This window comes from Rattus norvegicus, chromosome 3, assembly GCF_036323735.1.
Source record: "Rattus norvegicus strain BN/NHsdMcwi chromosome 3, GRCr8, whole genome shotgun sequence".
NCBI classification, from domain to species: domain Eukaryota; kingdom Metazoa; phylum Chordata; class Mammalia; order Rodentia; family Muridae; genus Rattus; species Rattus norvegicus.
In genome coordinates this window covers 79,192,314-79,215,064 of record NC_086021.1, presented here as the reverse complement: position 1 = coordinate 79,215,064, position 22,751 = coordinate 79,192,314, and the positions used below count along the sequence as shown (strand labels likewise).

The following is a 22,751-nucleotide window of genomic DNA, read 5'->3' as shown; positions in this document are numbered from 1 at the left end:
GTGTGGAATGGCTTGAAAATCAGCAGTACAAGTGGTTACCATAGCAGATCTGCTAGTGATAAATATGTGTTGTGTGACAAGAATTTTCCTGGGGAAATGCACACACATCTACATGTCAGATGGGGGCCCATGACAGAACAAGTATGGATACCACCAAACCCTAACTTGTACCAAGGAGTTTTATTGGGTTTATTTACAAGTATGTGGCTGAGGGTTACTTACAGTAGCAGAATTGACTCAAAGACAGCCACATCACCAAAGCCCACCCCAGCTCCTGTGACAGCTCACAAATCTGGGAACCTAGAGCACACTGCAGGTTTTGAGGTGTTTACCTTCCTGCTTAAGAAACTTCCCTACAGGATGGACTGTTGCAGTTCCCAAGGAAACTGTGAGACACAGAGGCCTCAGTCTAGGATGGTGGCCATGATAATTACAAAGGATCTTCAAAGGAGCTGAGAGACGGCTGGCTTTGTGGATGAGAGCACTTAGTACTGTTGCAGAGGACTGGGGTACTAGTCCCAGCCCCACTATGGGGGTTCACAACCATCTATAACTCCAGTTCCAGGGAATTCAAGTCTACTTCTGACTTCTTCCCATTCTGGGCACACATGTGGTGCACATATACACATAGGCAAAAAATTCATACACATAAGATTAATTTTTAATTTTAAAAATAATTCTTAAAAAGAAAATCTCCCAAAGTAGTTTTGGGACCTGCCTAGTTCTCTAGGGTCAGTCAGGAAAGGTGAGAGTGTCTATTTTTTTTTCCTTTTCTTTTTTTTGGAGCTGGGGACCGAACCCAGGGCCTTGCGCTAGGCAAGCGCTCTACTGCTGAGCTAAATCCCCAACCTGAGGGTGTCTATTCTTATGTACAGAGTACTACTCCTGAGGAGAGAGGCTTCACATGTATACTGCCAACACTCTGAACAAGCCTGCAAAATTAGGAAGAATCAGCTCATTTCCTAAATTATTTGCCCATTGTTTGGTAGTACCCAGATCCCAGTTCATAACTCCCTTGACTTCAGAACCCGTGCTTGGATTTTCTTTTTCTTTTCTTTTTTTTTTTTTTTTTTTTTTTTTTGGAACTGAGGACTGAACCCAGGGCTACCACTGAGCTAAATCCCCAACCCCCATGCTTGGATTTTCAATCTGATTGTGTTAGTGATACCAAAGAGAAATTGATTTGGGGAAATAAAAATGTTGATTTTTGTATAATTTTAAATATTAGGTAGAATCTTACAAGTAGACTTGGTCCTGCATAGAGGAGACTGATGCAGTGGGCCTAAAAACTGTGAATAGAAGCTCAGTGCACAGGGCTGAGAAATGGCTCGGCCAACAACTGGCTCCACGCTCCGCTCCTGGGAGAACTGGCACCGCAGCTGTTAGAAGAACACTGAGAAAAGCCGCTTGCAGTTTTGATGTCTGCGTTGTCTTGACTAATTGAGATTTATCTACAGGGATAGGATTGTTAAGGTGTGGTAGAGAGGGTAGGATAAAGCACATTATTTGAGAAAATGATGTTGAATCTCATCTGTAATAATTGTAGGATTTAATTTCATGATGGTGTCTTAGTTAGAGTTCACTGCTGTGAACAGACACCATGACCAAGGCAATCCTCATAAGGACAGCATTTAATTGGGGCTGGCTTACAGGTTCAGAGGTTCAGTCCATTATCATCAAGGTGGGAACATGGCAGCATCCAGGCAGGCATGGTGCAGGAGGAGCTGAGTTCTACATCTTCATCTGTCTGCCTCTAAGACTGACTTCCAGGCAGCTAGGATGAGGGTCTTACATCCACACCCACAGTGACGCACCTACTCCAACAAGGCCACACCCCTTAATAGTGCCACTCCCTGGGCCAAGCATATACAAACCATCACACTTGGTATTTGTTTGGCTGAGCTTCTCTTGACTGCTTCCAAAAGCATTCAGTACCTGTCAACATTCTCTACAAGGGTTAGCTCATTATGACTTGAATTAGAAGCCAGTAATGATTTGTCCAAAGAAAATGTGAAAAGATATTTAATGTGTATTTTACACACATGAAAACTGAGCACGAAGGGCTAAGCATGGTGGCACACATTTTTTAATTTCAGCACCTGGGAGACAGGCAGGTGGGTCTCCAGGTCAACTTTGTCTAAAAGAAAAAAAATTTAAAAAATCTAATACAGAAAGGGGGTGGTAGAATTGACATTTCCAAGATTTTAATTACAGACCTATTCAATAATAAAATAACTGGGACACTACCTAGTGAATGCTTTTTCATACTTTAGGTCAGTGGTTCTTAAATGTGGGTTGTGACCCCTTTGTGAGGTTTGAACAACCCCTTCACAGGGGTCACAGATCAGATATTTATATTATGTAAATAAAAATACTTGTAACAGTTGAAAATTACTGTTATGAAGTAGCAACGAAAATGATTTTACGGTTGAGGTCACTATAACATGTATCAAAGCGTCACAGCATTCATTAGGAAAGTCGAGGACCACGGACTAAGATAGAAGCTTTATTTAAGTTTTATTCTTCAGTGAGAAATATTGAAAGCGTCTTGGTAGGGGGAGGCGGGAGAAGACTTAATGCTCTTTCAGAGGACACCTAAGTCCAATTCCCATCCCCCAACCCCAACCCCCCAAGATCACACCAGCTCCACCTCCAGAGGATCCAATGCCTGTCCTCTTCTGGTCTCTATGGGTACTGCAATCACCGCACAGAGTCACATACACATACACGTGTAGCCCTGACAGGCCTGGAACTTAGTAGGTACACCACCCTGGCCTTGTACTCAGAGATCTGCCTGCCTCTGCCTCCTAAATGCTGGGATTAAAGCCCTGTGCCTTTACACCCAGCATAATTTTTTTAAGCAGCAGAACCTGCTCCAGGTAGATAACTACAGAGGCTGGTAACAAATTTGTAGCAAACCTAATTATCCTAGTTTTGTAAATCGCAACAGTGTTGGGAATCATGTTAACTGCTCTGAAGAGAAGGGGATCACTGGCTAAAGAAATAACAAGAAGTCAGCAGTTAAAAGCACTGGCTGTTCTTTTGAACCTGGGTTCAATTCCCAACACCTACATGGCAGCTCAAAACTGTAACTCCAGTTCCAGGGGATGCAACACCCTCGCGCAGACATAGTTGCAGGTAAAACAATGCATGGTAAAGTCAATAAATAAATCTTTTTTAAAAAGTCAAGGGGGGCTGTGGACACAAAACGAACATATACGTTATTTAGTTGAATGACCTGTAAAACTGAACAAGAGAAGGAACAGGGAAGACAATGAGGGAAAGAAACTGTAACAGCTCAAAAGCCCTCGCCTCAGTAAGATCGAAGAACCAGCTCAGTAAGAGCTATAGACTGACCAAGAGATTAGAACCTTAAGAGGCAACTTAGATTTGACGAATCTGTGGTTACTGGCTATGTAGATAGTTCAGTGGATGAAATGTTTGAGGACCTGTGCTTGTCCGGTTTCTATGGCTGTGATAAAAAACCATGACCAAAAGTAACTTGGAGAGGAGACGGTTTATTCAGCTTACAGCTGTGGTCTATCACAAACACACTGGGTATGTTAACCACACTTCAGGATAGGCCCCATGCCCACCCAGTTTGGCACAAAGTAACTCGATGGTGTCTCCATACACTGTCTGATACTGCTTTGGGCATTATTTTAATGTTATTGGTCTTTATCTTGTATATTTAGGTTTCCACTTTTGTTATTTTGTGTGGACTTTTGGGTGGGGGTTTGTTTCTTGTTTTGCTTGCCTTTTAAAGAGAGAAACAAAATCAATAGTAGAGTGGGTGAGAATGTGGGGAGGAATCTGGGCAGGGACCTGAATATAGAGTGATAGAAAAACACCTACATCAACCTCTGTCCCACACACACACGCACACACACACATTCTGGTGAATAATCATAATAGGCCTATAATCATCACAGATATACACAAAAAGTAGGCCCAAAATCTGTAGTGCTAATTTTGGCTATAAACACATGTCATTGACATGTTAAACTTCACGTAGCTCTTCACTGCAGTCCTGCAGCTCTCTCCATGCCGTGACTCAGACTTCATAGCTTTCAACATTGTCAACGCATTCACTGGAGTTGGTTTTTATCCCTGCTCCAGAATGTATTCCTAGCCTGGTGACACTCAAAGTGTGGTCTGATCTGATGACCTCTTTCAGAAGATCGCAAGCTATGTCCCTTTTCACCTACCCCGTGAGACCAAGTTTTCATTATGCACTTTGAAATATGTCACAGCTGACATCATAGAAGCAGGTGTAAGAACCCTGCTGCCTCGAACTGAGCATGACGCAAGAACTCACAAACATGAAAATGTGCCGGGTGTGGTGGCCCATGAGTAGAAGCAGGCAGAACTCTGTGAGCTTTGAATACGCAGTGAACCCTATCACAAACAAATGAGTTTCTGGAAAATAGAGGGTTTTTCAAAACTGTTATTTATGTTGTATATCATTAGGTGTTCAAAGGCATCAAACCTGCAAGGCAGAGAACCACTGATTTAATGTCAGTGAGAAACATACTCTCATATTTCACCTGCAACTTTGTAGACATTTCAGCTACATTTTGCTTAGAACTCTATAGAGCGGTACACAGGGTTGGCTGGGTCTCTTAGGTGCTGTCCAACTCAGTTTTGTAAGTTTTGAAACCCTATCTCTCTAGGTCCCATTCTTTCAACTGTTAATCTGTGTATACCTGCTGCCTGGCAGAAATTGACATTTTTCTTCTCCCTGATTATCATAAGTAAATGTTATCTCCGCTGAGATATTTAGTAACTTACTCTTTTTCCTTCCAGGGAGTTTCAATACTGGAAAAAAAAAAGAGTTACCCTAAGATCAAGGGTGACCCATAAACCAAAGACTCTTGGTTGTCCTTCCTGTCAGCATGAGCTAGCATCCTCTGATGCTGGCAGAGACTCCCAAGGGAACCTATGGGCCTTGGCAATTGCTAATTTTCAACAGTGGCATTCATTTAGCATTTTCCAGCCATAGTGATTCCATTTCTTACATTTCGGTCCCAAGAACTGCATCCTTAAACAGCTACACAAGATTGGCTGGGTCTCTTGGCTTCTGGACAACTCAATATTATTCCCTCAAGTCCTGTATTTAGCAGAGAATTGGCAAGTTTTCCCATCTCTCAAGAGATACCTAAAGTATCTGCTACTCTCGGGCTTTCTGGAAATGTTTGAAAATAGGAAGTTTGTTACATTGCATGTTATCACATCTCTATTTGCACCACAGTACTTAACTTTATTTAAGTTATTTTATTGGGAAAAAGAATCTTACTTAAATTGGGCCTGGTACTGTAGACCTTTAATACCAGCACTTGAGAGGAAGGGGCGGGCAGATCGCTAGGCCTGAGGCTAGTCTAGTACAGAGAATGAGTTCCAGAGCAAGCAGAGCTGTATAGACTGAGTGTCTTAGTTAGGGCTTCTATTGCTGTGAAGAAACATCATGACCATTGCAACTCTTGTAAAGGAAGCATGCAGTTGGGGCTGGCTTCCAGTTTAGTCTATTGTCATTGTGGCAGGAAACGTGATGGCATGCAGGTAAACTGTGCTGGAAAGGTAGCTAAGAGTTCTACTTCTGGTTGGTAGACAGTGGGAAAAGAGAATGACACTGGACCTGGCTTGAACATCTGAAACCTGAAAGCCCATCCCCTAGAGACACACCTTCCAACAAGACCACACCTGCTAATAATGCCACTCCCTGTGAGCCTCCGGAAGCTATTTTCATTCAAGCCACTATAGAGACTTTGTCTCAAAAAAAAACAAAACAAAACATGAAATCATAACTTATGCAGTATGCCTCCATATGAGAGTCTTATTAAGGTAGTTGCTGGGCTGCGTGTCTGCCTTGCTGCTGGAGCGCCTGGAGCTGGTATGCAGCTCAGGGGAAACAGAACACAATCTGTAATGGGGGACTGGAGCGGAGGGTGTCCTCAGTTCATGTGTTCCTGGGTAGGAGACAACAGAGTCTGGGATAATAGCTGTGTACCCAGACTCTGCTGGCAGACCACTGGGAGTTGGGAAGGGGCGAGGGGGACGTGTTGCTGGTCCATGCTTCCCTTCAGGGCATTCATGTGCCAGGCAGGAAGGGGAAGGCAGAGCCTGGGATGGGGATGGGACCAAGTTTAATTCCGAGTGAGTGAGTGCCAAGAGTGCAGAGAGGCAAGGAGGCCTTATCTGAGAGATTTAAGTGAGGTTTTTTAAAGGAAGCCCTCCTCTGGCAGCAATCCTTGATGAAGAGACAGACTTTGCTTGTCCAAACCTTTATTTGATGACCAATGTAATGCATACACTTTACTCAGGGTGAACCAAGGATTAAATACCTTTCCTGGGAAAGAACGGCCAGGAAGGGAAGCTCATTGGCTGGCTGCTAGGGGCCTATCTAGATACCTCATTATCATGGAGAACTCCAGGTTTGTATGCTACTTGACTGATCACCATGGTCCTCAGAGGGGTGTCATGTTCCAGAGCAGATAGAGCTGGGCAGGGGGTTGGCCCTACCCCTACCAGTCTCAATTCTGAGATGTATGGGCTTTGGACTCACTCTACCCTACCAGTTCTGATCAGTGCCATGGTCCACTTGCCCCACAAGTAGTTTTCTAGGAATGTAGTCTCAGCCAGGAGCAGTGCCTAGAATGTTGATTCTTGAGATGCATTGATGCTTCTAAGAGCTAGAGTATTTGATTGACAGTCGACCTAACAGGTTGTCTCCAAGGTAAGAAGGTGCCTAGAATGAACAGTGTATTAGTCTAAGGATCTAGGTTGGTCAGTAGGGACAGAGAGGCCTCCTCAGTTTCTGGCATAAGGAATCCACGGCTTTGGTGTTCAGTTGGCCTTAGATTAACAGACAGACTTATGGGAAACCAGGAAGGACAGGTAACAGAACTGTTTTCTCAAACAGCTACACAAGGTTGGCTGGGTCTCTTAATTGTTGGAAGATTCATCATTATTCTTCAGCATTTAAACTTCCCAGAGGCAAACTACCTAAGTATCTCAGAGGAGAAACATTATGTCATTCAGGAGAGAAAAGTATGCATTTTTGCTAAGAATCGGGGCCAAGTTTTCTATGCAAGAAATAGTTCCATCTACTTTTATTGCTAAGTTGAGAATGTAGAACATGGTGATCCCTCCATCTATGAGGTCAGATGGAAGACAGGAGGAGACACTAGTTGTCAAGAGTGAAAACAAAGCTCTGAAGGTCCATTTCCCCCCTGAGCTTCTCTCATAAGCTAGCGGGTATGGTTTGAAGAAGCACAGCCTTTTAATTTCCCCCATGATGCCATACAACATTAGCTACTGTTCTTGGACAACTCTGTACTTATAACGTTCTGAGTAGAAGCCTCCATGGTGGAGACAGATGCTAAGAGGTAATTAAAGCATGAACATTTCAGCCATGTTCGGGAAACGCCTGGGCTGTCAGAAGGCAGGAAAGACAATCTGCCAAGATATGGAAGAGGCTGGGATGCCTGAGGCCACGCACTCACCTGAGACACTGGCCTAGTGGACGCGCCCCCATTTTCTCCATACTTTTTACATTACATCATCCGCATTCCACTTGACCCAACGGGCAACATCTCAGCTAACCCACTCTAGTAGGATGAACATTGATACCATGAGAATGTGGAAGCTTTTTCCATGGGCTTGAAGTTAGTTGTAGAAGACAGACGCAAGTGCCACTGGAATATTCTGCCTAGCTAGACACACAAAAGGTGTTTCATCAGTTAAATACCCCTTCTCATGTATATGTATGTGTGTACATACACCTTTTAGTAGACTTTTAGATGAATGATAACAGACTAATGGGTTAAAATAGCCCCATCCCAAGCCTGAAACAGCACATTCCAGGACATCTGGAAAGTCTGAACGCATCAAAAGCTGATTCTTATAGCATTTAGTAAAAGAGCACTTTATGATAGGAATGATGTTCCCCAAACAACCTCTTCTTGTACCTAAGGGATATTTGCTCAGTAGCTGTGCTCCCTTTTTGTCTTAAGAAAAGAAAAATCATTGTTACCCGGTAGTGGTGGCACACGCCTTTTTTTTTTTTTTTTCTTTTTTTTTTCTTTTTTTCGGAGCTGGGGACCGAACCCAGGGCCTTGTGCTTGCTAGGCAAGCGCTCTACCACTGAGCTAAATCCCCAACCCCTGTGGCACATGCCTTTAATCCCAGCACTCAGGAGTCTGAGGGAGCTGGATCTCTGTGAATTGCCAGCCTGGACTACAGATTGAGTCCAGAACAGCCAGGCCTACACAGTGAAACTCTATCCCTAAAAACCAATGAAAAGATGTGGAGATGATGTGGAGGGATACTCAGCAGTTAAAAGTACTAGCTACTCATTCCCAGCACCCTCACGGCAGCTCACAACTGTGTGGAACTCCAGTTCCCGGCCATCTGACACCTCACACAGACATACATGCAGGTGAAACACCAATGCCCATAAGACAAACTTTTAAAATCACTGTTGGTTAGTAAATAGATTCTGCATGCAGGGACAAATATAAATTAATATTGGAACCCTCATCAGAAAAGATGTTCCTAAGGCATTTACACAAAAGGAGACAGAGACATTTCAGAAAGATAGTCCTTATATAGCAAGACACCAAATAAGAAAAATATAAAAAACACATGGAATAAAATGAAATACAGGTTCTCAGACTGACAGTATTTCACTTCAAATTCCTTTTAATACTTTTTATTTATGTGTGTGTGCATGTGCATGCCTGTGTGTGCGCATACATGTGTGTGATTACGTGTGTGTGTGTGTGTGTGTGTGTGTGTGTGTGTGTGTGTGTGTGTGCAGGATCTCTCAAAGACCAGAAATGAGCGTCAGATCCCTTGGAGCGGAAGTCACCACAGTCCTTTTTGAACCACCTGACAAGCTCTGATCTGGTCTTCATGATACAATGGTAATGGCTCTTACCCATAGAACCATCTCTCTCCAGCCTTTGTACCGAGTTCTTACAGGAGATCCACTCTCCTTAGAGATGAGTAAATGCATGAATGCAACAATGAAAACATGAGGATAAGGGTCCTACAGGAAGTTCCCTGCATTTGTTAGCCAAGGGTTGCAGAGAACTTTATGGCACATGGGAGTCCAAGAGGGAAAATGGTGAAACATAACATTTTATTGGGCTAGAAATAGTGAGAGTGGCTGGAACATGGGATCAGAACTGGAAATAGTAATTATCCCCATTTAGCTTGTTTCTATTTGTAGAAAAGCTAGAGTAAACGGGCCGTAGGAGCACAGGGTAAAGGAAGCCCCTTCGTGTACCATTGGCCTGCCAACATACCTAAAGCAAGAACACTGTACTGGATTTGTTTTCCACTTACATCTCCCTTTTTTTCCCCCTCATTTTAGGCATCTTTAAAAAGTTAGCTAAAACTGAAAATTCAAAACAAAGCAAAAACAAAAAAAAACAAAAAAAAGCAAAAATATAAAACAAAACCCACACTCGTTGCTTAGATAAAAGAATTCTGAAAATATTTTCCTCAGAATAACATGTTCCTCTAGAACATGTTAGGCCTCAAACCTAGGACAAATGGCTAACAGAGATGCCTATTTAACATATCAAAGTGGGCTTGGACATCAGGTCTTTCAACATCCCTCATTCCCTACCTGCTAAAGGCTTTGGCTGGATTATAGGGGGAAGGGCAGCCCTGGCCCTCGACTGGAGACATTTAGAGTGCAGGATTTGAGATCTAACAATGAACATTTAATGCCAAAGCTGCTGCCACTTGAGATGAAAATAAATCACTCTGGAGACAAGAATTTCAGTTTTTACCCCAGGGGTGGTGGTGGTGGTGGAGGTGGAGGTGGTGATGGTGATGGTGCACATCTATAATCCCAACAGAGGCAGAGACGGACAGATCTCTGTGAGTTCAAGTCCCACCTAGTCTAAGGAGCAAGTTCCTGGATGGTCAGGGTTACATAGTGAAAAACAGAAACAAACAAAAAGTTTCAATTTTAAAATATACATGTGGAAAAGCAAAAAACTTGGAAATGTATCAAGACTTAAAGTTCTTTAGAAATGCTTTAACATTTTTAGGATTTTTTTTGTTGTTTTGTTTTGTTTTTTTCTTTCTCCCATTAGATATTGTCAGATGGGGGAGAGCAGCATTCTAGTGAAAGTTTTCTGAACCTAGCAATTTATCATCTGGCAGTCCTACATTTTTGTCTGTCATCCTTCCAACCAGTAATCCGAGCAGATGACACCTTGCTGATGTAATTAGTGGTTAAGTAGCCTAACATTCCTGCAGTGTTCCTAATGTTACAGGATGGTACTTTCCTTCTAACTTCAGAACCAACACTGGTAATGATCTGGTTTCTTTCAGGTTTCTCAAGTAATTAAACTAGCTTTAAAGGAAGATTGAGTTGGCTCACACACACGTGTACAGGCCAGGAACCTATTAAAAGGTCCGGTGACATTACAATCTCACATCATTAGATTGCAGGCTCATTAACTCGAAGACGATATTCCCGGCAAACTTACAATTTTAGTTTCACTTGGTGTGGAGAAATTGAGTGTATTTTATGTAAATACACAAATCGTATTCATAAATCTAAATTAGAAATAAGCATTTAACAAATGGAAAAACATACTAAAACCAAGGCTTGCTTTTTAAAAATTAGTGCAAGACTTCACAGGTGCTTTAATCGCATTTTGCAACTTGTACATATTTATTGGACAACCAATATCCCTAAAATAAGCACCAAAATCTTCACTAGGAATAAGTATGTTTAGGAGTGGACCTGAATTAGCTATAGACTCGTAAAAGTCTGTCTCTTTCGTCCTCATTACACTAATCAGCCACTCTTTCTTCTTGCCTCCAGTCTTAAGGACATTACTTGTTGTGTTTCAGTGTTTGCCTGCATGAACGCATGCCCACAGAGGCTGGAAGAGGTTGTTGGATCCCCCTTTGTGAGCGACTATGTGGTGATAGGAAACTAAACTTGGGTCCTCTGCAAGAGCATCAAGCGCCCCTAACCACTGAGCCATCTCTTTAGGTCCTCCCCGCCTCTGCCTCTCCCAGTTTTTGAAACCTACTTGGTAAAATTAACAGGCATATCTTTGGCACTACAATTTACAAAGTAAAAGGAAAGTATTGTGGGAAGAATGCTGTTCTCATTGGCGCCCTTTAGTCCTCTTTAAAACATTAATACCGATTTCTTAAGCTTTAAAAGAATGAAACGATCCTATTGAAATTGGTATTTTTAAATTATTTCGGTCTTATGTGCATTGGTGTTTTGTCAGGTCTCCTGGAAGTGGAGTTACAGACCAGTGTGGGTTGCATGTGGGTGCTGGGGATTGAACCCAAGTCCTCTGGAAGAGCATCTAGTGCTTTTAACCGCTGAGACATCTCTCCAGTCTCTAAAATTAGTATTTTTATATGTAACTAAGTAAAGGAAATTTGAGAAAAGAAAATCCCATAATTCCAAGGATTTTTCTCCAGGAAAAAGATCGTTGCTTTGTTTTAAAATATGACATGGGATTGGAAGACGGTGTATTTCCTTCTGATCACTGCCTTTGAACATACTCGTATGTGCTGTAATACACCATGTACTTGACGCAGGGTGGGGGCGAAGATCAGCTCCAGTTCTGGCTTCGTAAAATCCAAACAAAGACCTCTCTGAGAAAAGGTTTCTTTTTTCTACACAGGGCTGACTTATTTTGCTTCACTCCGCACACGGGGTGATGACTGCCAAATCCTTTCTCCAAAACCTTTAAGCGTAGCTCCCCGGCTCTGGCTTCTGGGTATTCGGAGGGTGGTTCAGAAGCGTCTCCCTTTATATCCCCATATCCCTAGAGAGGCCGGAAACCAAGATGAAGGAGACACCAGCAGCCGGGGCTGGGTTCCTTTAGATTCCCCCGACCTCACCTTTCTTCTCTCACACCGCCCACGCCCTCCTGTACTCTCCACCGCCACCTGCGCGCGCGCCCCAGATCCGGTACCGCCTCCGGTGCCCGCCTCCCTATGGCTGCCAATCACAGCTTTCTGCAGTTCCCTGGTTACGGAAACAACGGTCCTTGGGCACCCTGGCCACGCCCCTTCGGAACTTCTTCCCGCCTTTCTTGCTCTTCGCCCAATCACTAGCGTCCGAGTGTTCTTTGGTTCCCGCCTCCCCGCCCCCCGCCCTCCCGAAGGCCCGCCCTTTTCCTGGTGTAGGACGGAGTCACCTGACCTGCAGGCGCTCCTTCGGAGGAAATCAGGAAGGGGCGTGTGCGTGAAGGGGAGGGGCGCGAGAAGAAAGCGGCGGGGATGCCGGGAGTGGGGCGGGGAGAAGGCTTGTCAGTCGGATCTCGCGAGAGAGGACGGAAGCCTGTGGGAGCCCGTGGCCTTTAAAGTGCGATTCAGCCCTTTCCTCCGGGGCTAGTTTGTAAACACGGCAGCGCTCCGGGCTCGCTGGTGGCTGAAAGGAACATGAATTAGTGACCTGGAAAGGTGAGTAATGGTGAAAGGGCCACAGGCTTGGAGGCTGTAGGGAGACGGAGGAAGAAGGTGCTAACATGGCGACGTCGCTGCCTGTAGTCCCCACCCCCCGCCTCCCACCCCTTTTGCGCCCCTGCTGTGGACCCCAACCCTCCGGACCGCTGTAGCCGCGCCTCCGCCTCAGGCCTGGCGGACCGACCGGACCGTTAGGTAACGCGCTGGGGCTCCGGCCCCTCCCTCGCGCGCTTTCCCAAGCGTGAGCGAGAAGGAATAACGGCTCCTCTCAGACCCCTCCCTCCGACTTATCCTCTTGTGTGGTCACTTGCGAGGTCCCCAGGGCGCTCTTCGGATCCGCCCATCTGACGGGGAGACCCCCACCTCAGGTCCTTGATCGGGCCGCCAAAGGGCCAATGCTGGGCTCCCCACCGGGCACCGGGCGATTGTGGACCGCGGGGTTTGGGATGAATCCGCGGTGACGGATTGGGGAGCTTGACTGAAAATCTGGCCGGGGTCTCTGGCCTCGGCGGAACATGACGGAGCCAATGGTATGGAGAACCTGGGGGCTGGTTGTCTCGGCCTTTTCTGTCCTTTCTGCCACCCTCATACTCTCGCCACCCCCCTCCCTTTCCAGGTGGGGCGGGGCTGAGGTGTGGGTGCAGGTTGATTCTGCTATTTCCCCCCATTCACTTCGACGGGTGTTCTGCACAGCTTTTGCAGGGAAATAATCTGCCTTGTATTACCCCAGGGACAAGGAAGAGAGGGAGGGAGGGATGTGTGTATGTCTCCCCATGGCGCTCACTCATTGAACCAAGACCTTGGAGGAGATGGGCATTATTTTTATGCAATAGGTAATATAAAATTGTCTCTTCTTAGTGGAGTCTCTTAGAACTGAGGAGGTGGAGTGAAACTACCACCAACATAATGGAGTAAAAGGGATTACTCATGGTGGACCCTTAGGCCTGTTGACTAATACCTAGATTACCTTGTGGAAGTCACAGTTTCTTGGGGATTATAAATTATGGACACGTTCACACCACATGCATGTAATGCTATATTTGAAATCTGACCAAACACCCACTATTCTGAGAAGCTTATTTTGTCCAATTTGAAGGAATTCTTAACCCTTGGCCATTGTCAAGTAATAACCTTTCCAGGAATACTACTCATTAAGCGCCAAATGGCCTGGGTCTCTTGCACCCAAATTGTAAGACTTTATAAAAGCTTATTTTAAAACAGTTAATTCTAGATGACTTCCTGAAATAGAATCTTGTATTTAAATTTGCTAAACCTATTTGAAGAATCCCTGCAATAAACTTTTTTCAAAAGCCAAGAGATTATTTTGTAAAGCATTCTAAAAACATATCCTATATAATTGGTCAAGAAAACTAAGTTCATAGATCTTTAAGGCCATTGATAGTGTTGAGTGATAATTAAACTTCTAGGTCTTAAAAATCATTAATAAGTAATTGCAGAGATGTTTTGATGGGTATTTAAATTTTTAAAGCTGTATTGTTTTGAGATGAATGATACTATCCACTAAAATCATGACTAACATTAAGTCAAGAAATCTAGGGTTTTTTTTAACTTTTAAAAAATCTTGAAAACTTGAGTTTTAATTATTTATCTGTACTCTCCTAATCAATTATATTGCTAGGTCTAGTAAACAGCTTTACCTTACCTGCTGTTTCCACTCATTTTTGCCTTTAGGCTCTTCCAATGTGTGTGTTTCTGTGAACTGGTATTTCTTTTATTACTCTTATTAAAATGCCCGTAGAAAAGTAAATAAATCTTTCATATTTAAAGCAAAATTTTTACTGAAATCCTCCTTGATTAGAATTCAATGAAGTAATTAGATAATTCAACTGACCTCTATGAAAATTATTACATATAATACTCCCAGTATTAACTTGTAACCTACAAAACCACCTGTCCTTATATAATCAATAGTTTAACATTTTGTCTTATATTCACATCTATTTCTTTAGACTGAAATTTTGCCTGAAATGCAACTTGTTCTGTTTGTTTTTTTTAAGGTTTACTTATTTTTGTGTTTTGCTTACATATATGTATGTGCACCATTTATGGGCAGTGCCCTTAGAGGATATTGTAAATCCTGAGTCCCTAAAACTAGAGTTACAGATTACTATGAACTACCATGTGGGTGCTAGGAACCTAGCCCAGCTTCCCTGCAAGAACACAGGAGCTGTTGAGCCATCCTAGTCCTTTGTTTGCTTTTCTACCCGTGCTAGGAAAGCTCTTTTCATTTATTTTTTTTTTTCAGACATAGTTTCTCTCTGTAGTTTGGCTATACTGGAACTTGCTTGTAAACCAGGCTGGCCTCCACCTCATAAAGATCCTGCCTACCTCTACCTCCCAAGTACTGGGACTAAAGGTATGCTCTTTTTTATTGAGGTCTACGTCCTCAAAACCTCTGTGTAATTTGTTTTTATTTTTACATTTGTGTGTGTATATATGCTTGTCTGCCTTCCTGCCTTGTGGATGATAGCATATTTATGGAGATTAAAGGACAACTTTGAGGAATAAATGTTCCCTTTCTCCAACATGAGTTCTGAGGATGAACCCCTGGTCATCAGGCGTGGTGGCAAGTGCTTTACTTACTGGACCATCTCATTAGCCCTATATGTAACTCTATAATGTTGAAGAAATAGTGATCACCATCATTATTATTGTCTTGGGGAGGCGGGAATTGTAGAAAAACACTTTCTTTGTTCTGTTTCTCAAAGTTAAAAAGTTAAAACAAGGTATCACTTCATAGAAAATGGAAGAATGCATGAGTCTTTAAGGCCATTGGTAATTGTATGTATGTGTTTTATATTATATAGATATGAAATATACAATTATAAACTTGTATGTGATGTATATGTCTTCACTTTTTTTTTTAATTGACAAACCTAAAACTGATTTTATATTTTCACTTTGAGATAGGGACTGTGATGCTTACTTTGTTCTTTTTGGCATTTTGGTAATCATAAAGGAGGGATTTAAATGTTCATTTTATTTGTTCAGGTATATGTGTATAATGTGCTTGTACTGGTATGTGCATACTCCAACTTGGGTTTGGCGGTCAGAACAACTTTATGGAGGTGGTTCTTTCTTTCTACCTTACATGCGTTATGGGTATTGAACTCAGGTTGTCTGTCAGGTTTGCATGTCGAGTGCTTTGCTGGCTGAGCCACATCATTGCTTCTAAAATAATCAATTCTATTTCTTCTCTTCCTCCTCCTGCTCCTTTGAAGTGGGGGGTGGGGTAGAATGGGGGAAGGAGGTGTGACTATATCTTGAGGATGTAGGTATATTTACTTGGGTTCATATCTTAACTGGTAATTGTCAACCTTTTTCTATATTAATACCCAAGAAATTAAAAAAACATCAACAAGACACTTGAAATATAGTAGTGAGTGACTAGTTACCATGAGATCATTGAGAAAGTTCTTAGAGAAACAGAATAATTGTACTTGGCAATTAGTAAATGGATGTGAGTTAATTTTAGTATATGTTTATATTCATCTATACCATTTGCTTCTCTTTTTCCCTTTTTTTTTTTTTTGTTATTTTTGGTTTTGTTTGTTTGTTTGTTTGAGACAGGTTTCCCTGTGTAGCCCTGGTTGTTTTGGGGGTCATTCTGTAGACCAGATGGCTTCAGACTCAGAGATCTGCTTGCCTCTGCCTCCTTAGCTCAGGGATTTAAGGCATGCACCACTTTTGATTTTTAAGTGTGTTCTCTAAACTGTTTTCATTTTGTCTTGTGGAACTTTGCATTATTCATTTAGTTTTACCTGTTACTAGCATTATAGTTTTCTATTATATAAGTTTTGTGATGTTTGATGATTATGTACAGTTAACCAAGTACTTAAGCCACATTTCTTGATATTAAATGCCTAAATGGAAGAAATTGATTTCAATTTTCGCTATTTATTTAGAGAAGATGTCGCTCTGTAATTCAGGCTGCTGGAACTCATGGCCTCAGCCCCATGGCAGGCTTGCATCAGCCTCCCAGATCCTGGGATTACAGTCATCAGCTACCCTGTCTAGCTAATTTTTAATAAATTTATTTAGTTTTGAAGACAGGATTGTGTGTAGTTGCTCTGCTGGGTTTTTTATTTTGTTTTTTCCTCCTTCTGGTTATAACATTGAACTAATAAATATGTTTTTGTTTTTATTTTTTTGAGACAATGTTTCACTGTGTGAGTAGTCCTGTATTTTTCTGTTGTATAAACTATGTAGTATTTGCTACCATTTTCTTCCTTTGAATTGATTCTATAAGATAGTAGACTCAATGGAGTTACTTATCAGAGGATATAAATATTTGTGGAGTTGCCATGACTTTTACTTTCTCCCAGAAAAGAGGTAAGCTCACATTGATGTTTTAGGGTGAGTGTCTTACCTTTGACATCATTTTGTCAACTTGGTGGTCATGATTCTCAATATGATGTGATTACTTGACTGGGAGTTATTAATGGAAAAAATTTATATTGTTTAATAGTTTTTTTTCTTTTTTTTTTTTTTCGGAGCTGGGGACCGAACCCAGGGCCTTGCACTTGCTAGGCAAGCGCTCTACCACTGAGCTAAATCCCCAACCCTGTTTAATAGTTTTAAAGTCATATAATTGACCATATTAATTTTATATGAATAATTATATGTAACTGGGACAAATATCTATTTTATATTTTCTGCCATTTCCCTGGGTTTTTTTTTCTTTTCTTTTCTTTTCTTTCTTTTTTTTTTTTTCGGAGCTGGGGACCAAACCCAGGGCCTTGTGCTTGCTAGGCAAGTGCTCTACCACTGAGCTAAATCCCCAACCCCTGTTTCTTTCTCTTACAATAGCCTAATAATATCACTGCTTAAATTTTGTACACTGTGATCATTGAATTTATTAGTTTTAATTTATGAGCTACTTTCTGAATTACAGATTTCAAGGAATTACTATTTTTTTTAAAGGAATTACTACTGAATTTTCTTTCATATATATATATACTTCTGGCACAATGCATATAGATTAGGGTAGTTGTTACGCTTAGTCAAATTATTTTTCTTCTTTTTTTTTGTGTCTCACTTCCCTTCTTCCTGCCAACAGGGTTTCTCTGAGTTGCCCTAGTTGTCTTGTAACTCACTCTGTAGACCAGGTTGGCCTCAAACTTAGAGATCCACCTGACTGCCTTCTGAGCACTGAAATCAAAGGCTTGCTCTACCACTGGTGCCTCAGTGTTGTTTTTTGTTTTTGTTTTTGTTTTTAAGGAGAACAACATTTAACCTTGTATTATTTGACTAATGCATATCAGTGCTCACAGCTGCATCAGGGACTTGTTTACTCAGTGCATGTTATGGTGTTTACTATGAAAATTCATTCAGAAATTATCATTTTCTATAGTCGCTTCAGGCATGCTTATGATGTGACTTGAAGACAATAAACCATCATTTATTTGGTAGTTTTGGTAACAAATTTGAATTTTCCCTAGGAATTTATAATTTGTGGTAGAACTTACTACGTTACAATTTCCATAAATCCACTTGAGAGAATATCATTTTGTTCCATATGCACTCTTCCCCAATGTCAGACTTCCCTTTTTATGTTGTAGTATACATATACATATTTTGAGATTATAAAAATTGATGCCATTGTTTTTACTAATCTTACCATCAACATTTCTAATGAGACCTTTCATCATCTTTGATGAAATTAAGACAGTTTGTTCTTTTGAAGTCTTTATCAAGATTTTAGTTATCATAGTTATACCATCAATTCTCATTCACAATGTTAAAAGTTGCTGGTGTTTTTTTATCATTTGTCAGGTAAGGGTTTTAAAAGATTTATTTACTTATATTATGTATATGAATGCTCTGTCTGCATGTATGTATACCTGCATGTCAGAAGAGAGCACTAGATCCCAGGAGAGATGGTTGTGAGCCACCATGTGGTTGCTGAGATTTGAACTCAGGACCTCTGAAAGAGTAGGCAATGTTCTTAACCGCTGATCCATCTCTCCAGCTCCCTATCAGGTATGTTTTAATGGTGAAACATGGATATTGGTTGGATTGGGCTTTCACTTTCTTTTTTTTTTTTTTTTTTTTTAAAGATTTATTCATTTATTATATATAAGTACACTGTAGCTGTCTTCAGACACACCAGAAGAGGGCATCAGATCTCTTTACAGATGGTTGTGAGCCACCATGTGGTTGCTGGGATTTGAACTCATGACCTCTGGAAGAGCAGTAGGGTGCTCTTAACCGCTGAGCCATCTCTCCAGCCCCCGGGCTTTCACTTTCTTAAACTTGAATATACATCCTCAGAGAAAGATGTTTGTGTGGTATACCTGCACATCTATGAGGACATGTACAGGTCTGTATGGTTGTACATTCACATGTGTGGAGGAGGCCTGGCAAAATTTTGAGTGTTTGCCTGAATTAGTTTCTACCTTAATTTTTTAATTTTTTATTTTATCATCATCATGAGTATATTTTTTGTGCATATGTATGATGTGTGTCTGGGCATGCATACCTTGACACCTGTGTGGATATCAGAAGATAGTTCTGTGGAATCAGTTCTCTGCCCACCTTTGCATAGGTTACAAGGTTCAAACTCAGGTTGTCAAACGTGAACAGTAAGCACCTTTACCCACTTAGCCTGGCCTTCACATTAGTTTTTGGGATGGAGTCTCTTACTAAACCTGGAGCTCATTCATTCAGTGAAGCTAGCTGGTGAATGAGCTTTAGAGATCTGCATTATTCCTCCACCCAAAGTACTGTGATTACAGATTCACATTTCTGTTCTTGGCCTGACTTATATGGGTACTGGGGATCAAACTCAGGTCATCATATTTGTATGTCAAGTAACTATGCTGACAGCCATTTCTCTAGTTCCTGAATAATTCTAATTCACCTTTTTTTTTTCTTTTTTAAAAATTGTGTTTGTATGTGGGTGGTGTATGTATGCATAAACCAGACAGACATTGTAGCACAGGTATTAATCTCAGCAGTGGGAAAGTAGAGGCAGGAGGAGCTGAAGTTTAAGGTTATTTTTGGTGACATAGCAAGGTCTAGGCCACCCTAGTTCATTCAAGATTTAACCTTCCAAAACAAGAAACAACCTTTGCTGGCTTAGAACTCACTAGAGAAATTCTCTTTTCTTTTGCCTACCAAGTGTGGAGGTTAAAGGGGTATTCCACCATACCTGACCCCAAAAAATTTTATTTTAAAAAAACTTTAAGAGAGTAAGTATATTTTACGCACATGTTTGAGCAAAAATAATATTGTAAACATTATATAATTATTCTATTACCAAATGTAAAACAAAATTATTAGTAAACCTTAATCTACTGCTTTTCATGTTGTCACTGTTAGTCTTCTGAGTTTTGTGAAACCTGAACTTGCTTACTTCACCCAGAGATCAGTGGTCTGGGAATAATTTAAAATAAAGTTTAACTTTAAAAGTAACCTAATTTGATTTGGGATTTATTTATTTATTTATTTATTTATTTATTTATTTATTTATTTATTTTTGAGATAGGGTCTCACTATGTGGATCTGGTTAGCCTGGAATTCACTGTGTAAGCCAGACTGACTTTCTCCTCCTAAAGACTGCTGGAATTAAAGACATTGTGTCCAGTATTACTTCTTTTTTTTTTTTTTTTTAAAGAATATTGTCATGGGGTTGGGGATTTGGCTCAGTGGTAGAGCACTTGCCTAGCAACCGCAGACCCTGGGTTCGGTCCCCAGCTCCGAAAAAAAAGAAAGAAAAAAAAAAGAATATTGTCATGCTGGGCTGATTTCACTATTTATATACTAATTTCTTGTGTTACTTTATGCTTCTCGTCAACTTTGAGATCAAAGCTTCCATATAGATTGATGACAGTGTACCTGGAAACCATCTGTTGTATGTTGTGAGTAGAGAAAAAATTAAAAACTACTATATCAGAGCTGGAGAGATGGCTCAGCGGTTAAGAGCACTGACTGCCCTTCCAGTGGTCCTGAGTTCAAATCCCAGCAACCACATGGTGGCTCACAACCATCTGTAATGAGATCTGATGCCCTCTTCTGGTGTGTCTGATGACAGCTACTGTGTACTCATATACATAAAAATTATTAAAAAAATAAAACAAAAATACTATTTTCCTTATTGAGGTTGGGAATGTTTCTCACTTTTGAGGAGTTTAATTTTTTTCTATTATTGAATTAAGTATTCCATATACATTATACACAAGGATAGTATCAAGTCCATAGACTAAAGAGCAGTTTAACGCTCACAGGAGATATTGGCATTATATGTATACTGTTCAGTTTCTAGCCATAAAAATAAAGTATGATTTCGTATTAAGCATTAGGAAAACGTACATTTAAAGTCAAAGTAAAATGCAGTGTAATTTATAAACTTAGATAAATTTAATTCTGTTTGAGTTCATGCCCTTGTCTGTATTTTACACTTTATTACTATTCGTATTTTTGGAATGCTATTTTTTTTGTTTTTTGCATTTGTTTGTTTGTTTGTTTGTTTTTAAGACAGGGTTTATCTGTGAAACTCTGGCTATCCTGGATCTTGCTTTGTAGAGCAGGCTGGCCTCAAACTCAGAGATCTACCTGCCCCTGCCTCCCAAGTGCTCGGATTAAAGGAATGCATCACCATCATTCAGCCACATTATTTTAATTCTTTTTTGATATCCATCAAGCACATTGATGGATCATTGTAAAATCATAGTATTTAAATTTTCCTAATAAGGGAGCCTAAAGATACTTTAACATTGAATGGGTAATAAATTGTTTTTGCGTTTCAGCTGTAGGTTTTTAAAAAGGTTTATTTATTTTATTTATATGAGTACACTGTAGTTGTCATCAGACACACCAGAAGAGGGCATCAGATCCCATTACAGATGGTTGCGAGCCACCATGTGGTTGCTGGGATTTGAACTCAGGACCTTTGGAAGAGCAGTCAGTGCTCTTAACCACTGAGCCATCTCTCCAGCCCCAGCTGTAGGTTTTTAGATGTGTGGATTTAGATTTGTTAGGAACATTTTGCTGTTCTCAGGGTAGATCTCTAAGATCATCTTGTACTTTGTAGTGCTTATGAAGTCACAAGGAAATAGTGACACAGAAAACTCTTTGCCTATTTATTTGGTTCTTCCCTTGAATGACATTGTGAGAGAGCACAAGTCCATCCGCCTGGTACCCTAACATTTTTGTTCACTGTAAAGATTTTCAATTACCATATACTTAACATCTTAAGATAGTACAAGGTTATTTTTGTAGGTCAGCAAGTTTAGATTGCCTCATCTGGGTCCACTGAGAACCCTCCACTAAATCATAAAAACATAAAAAGTTTTATATTTAATAATAAAGTTCTGTGTGGTATTTCAATGTATAGACTATGTAGTGTTTTAAAGTAATCTCTAGTTCAATCATGTTGTCACAGATGACCAGATTTTATGATATGTTTGGAGTCCTAAAGCCAAAATCAATGTGTTGACAGTGTTATGTGCAGTTCGAGGTCTCTGGGGAAGAATCCACTTGCAAGATTGCTTACCTTGTTGGCTTTGCCCTCCTTTTTCTATTGCTTGCCACCTGTTCAGAGCCGCTCTTCATATAGGGAAGCTGAAGTGCTTTCTTGTGGCCATCTCTGGCAGCGGCAGATCCAGGTCCTCCATTTCTAATCCTGCTGACATCTCTTTCTGGATGAATCTCTTACTCTGAATGACTCAGTGTACTCTAGATTCTCTCAACTGGATGGATGTTTGAGGACATTCTCTTTTGGGATCTGTAATCTCTATATACCTGTACAGTTCCCTTTTCTTTTAATAGAACCTATTCACAGGTTCCAGGAATTGGAGCATGAACATTTTTAAGGACCATTTTCATCTATTACAAATTGACTACTTATACTTTTTTGTAAGTTTAAGTTATTGAAGAGTATAATTTCTGGGTTTGTTTGTTTGTTTGTTTGTTTGTTTACATCTTGATCTTTAGGCTGCAGAAATGAACTGAGCCACTAGACCTGCCTTGAACTTCTGAGACCTCAAAGTCTACCCCCAGTGATGTACTTCCTGTAACAAGGCCACACCTTCCATTAGTACTACTCCCTATGAATTAAACATTCAAAACAGGAGTCTGTGGAACCATTCCTATTCAAATCACCACACTTAACTTGTCAATTTCATATTTCTTAATTCTCATGGAATTCCCTCTCAGGACCATGAGTTTTCAGATAGTATTTCAAAAGTGGAAGAAGTAGTCATTAAATAAAAAATATTGTTTATATTATCAACTACAGAGCTGCCTGAATTCTGAACATTATTGAA

At 40.9% G+C, this 22,751-nt stretch overlaps 1 protein-coding gene and 1 long non-coding RNA gene across 10 annotated transcripts in view; one reads left to right on the top strand and one right to left on the bottom strand.

The window, feature by feature from the left end:
- Positions 1 to 10,630: 10,630 nt before the first annotated feature.
- LOC120101572 (uncharacterized) lies at positions 10,631 to 12,113 on the bottom strand. The gene is made up of 2 exons (XR_005502240.2): positions 11,896 to 12,113; positions 10,631 to 11,819 (listed from the first exon to the last, which is right to left on the bottom strand). It is a non-coding gene; the product is annotated as an uncharacterized LOC120101572 (long non-coding RNA).
- Positions 12,114 to 12,168: 55 nt separating this feature from the next.
- The window catches only part of Atf2 (activating transcription factor 2), a 77,083-nt gene continuing 66,500 nt past the window's right edge, over positions 12,169 to 22,751 (top strand). For 3 of the 9 annotated variants that reach the window (XM_063284629.1, XM_039105916.2, XM_063284625.1), the window contains exon 1: positions 12,180 to 12,459. The gene's annotated coding sequence lies outside the window, so the exon portion shown is untranslated. Of the gene's footprint in view, positions 12,460 to 12,591; positions 12,993 to 22,751 lie in introns of those variants that run through there. The other 6 variants (XM_063284630.1, XM_063284628.1, XM_063284627.1 and 3 more) reach the window with 4 other exon arrangements.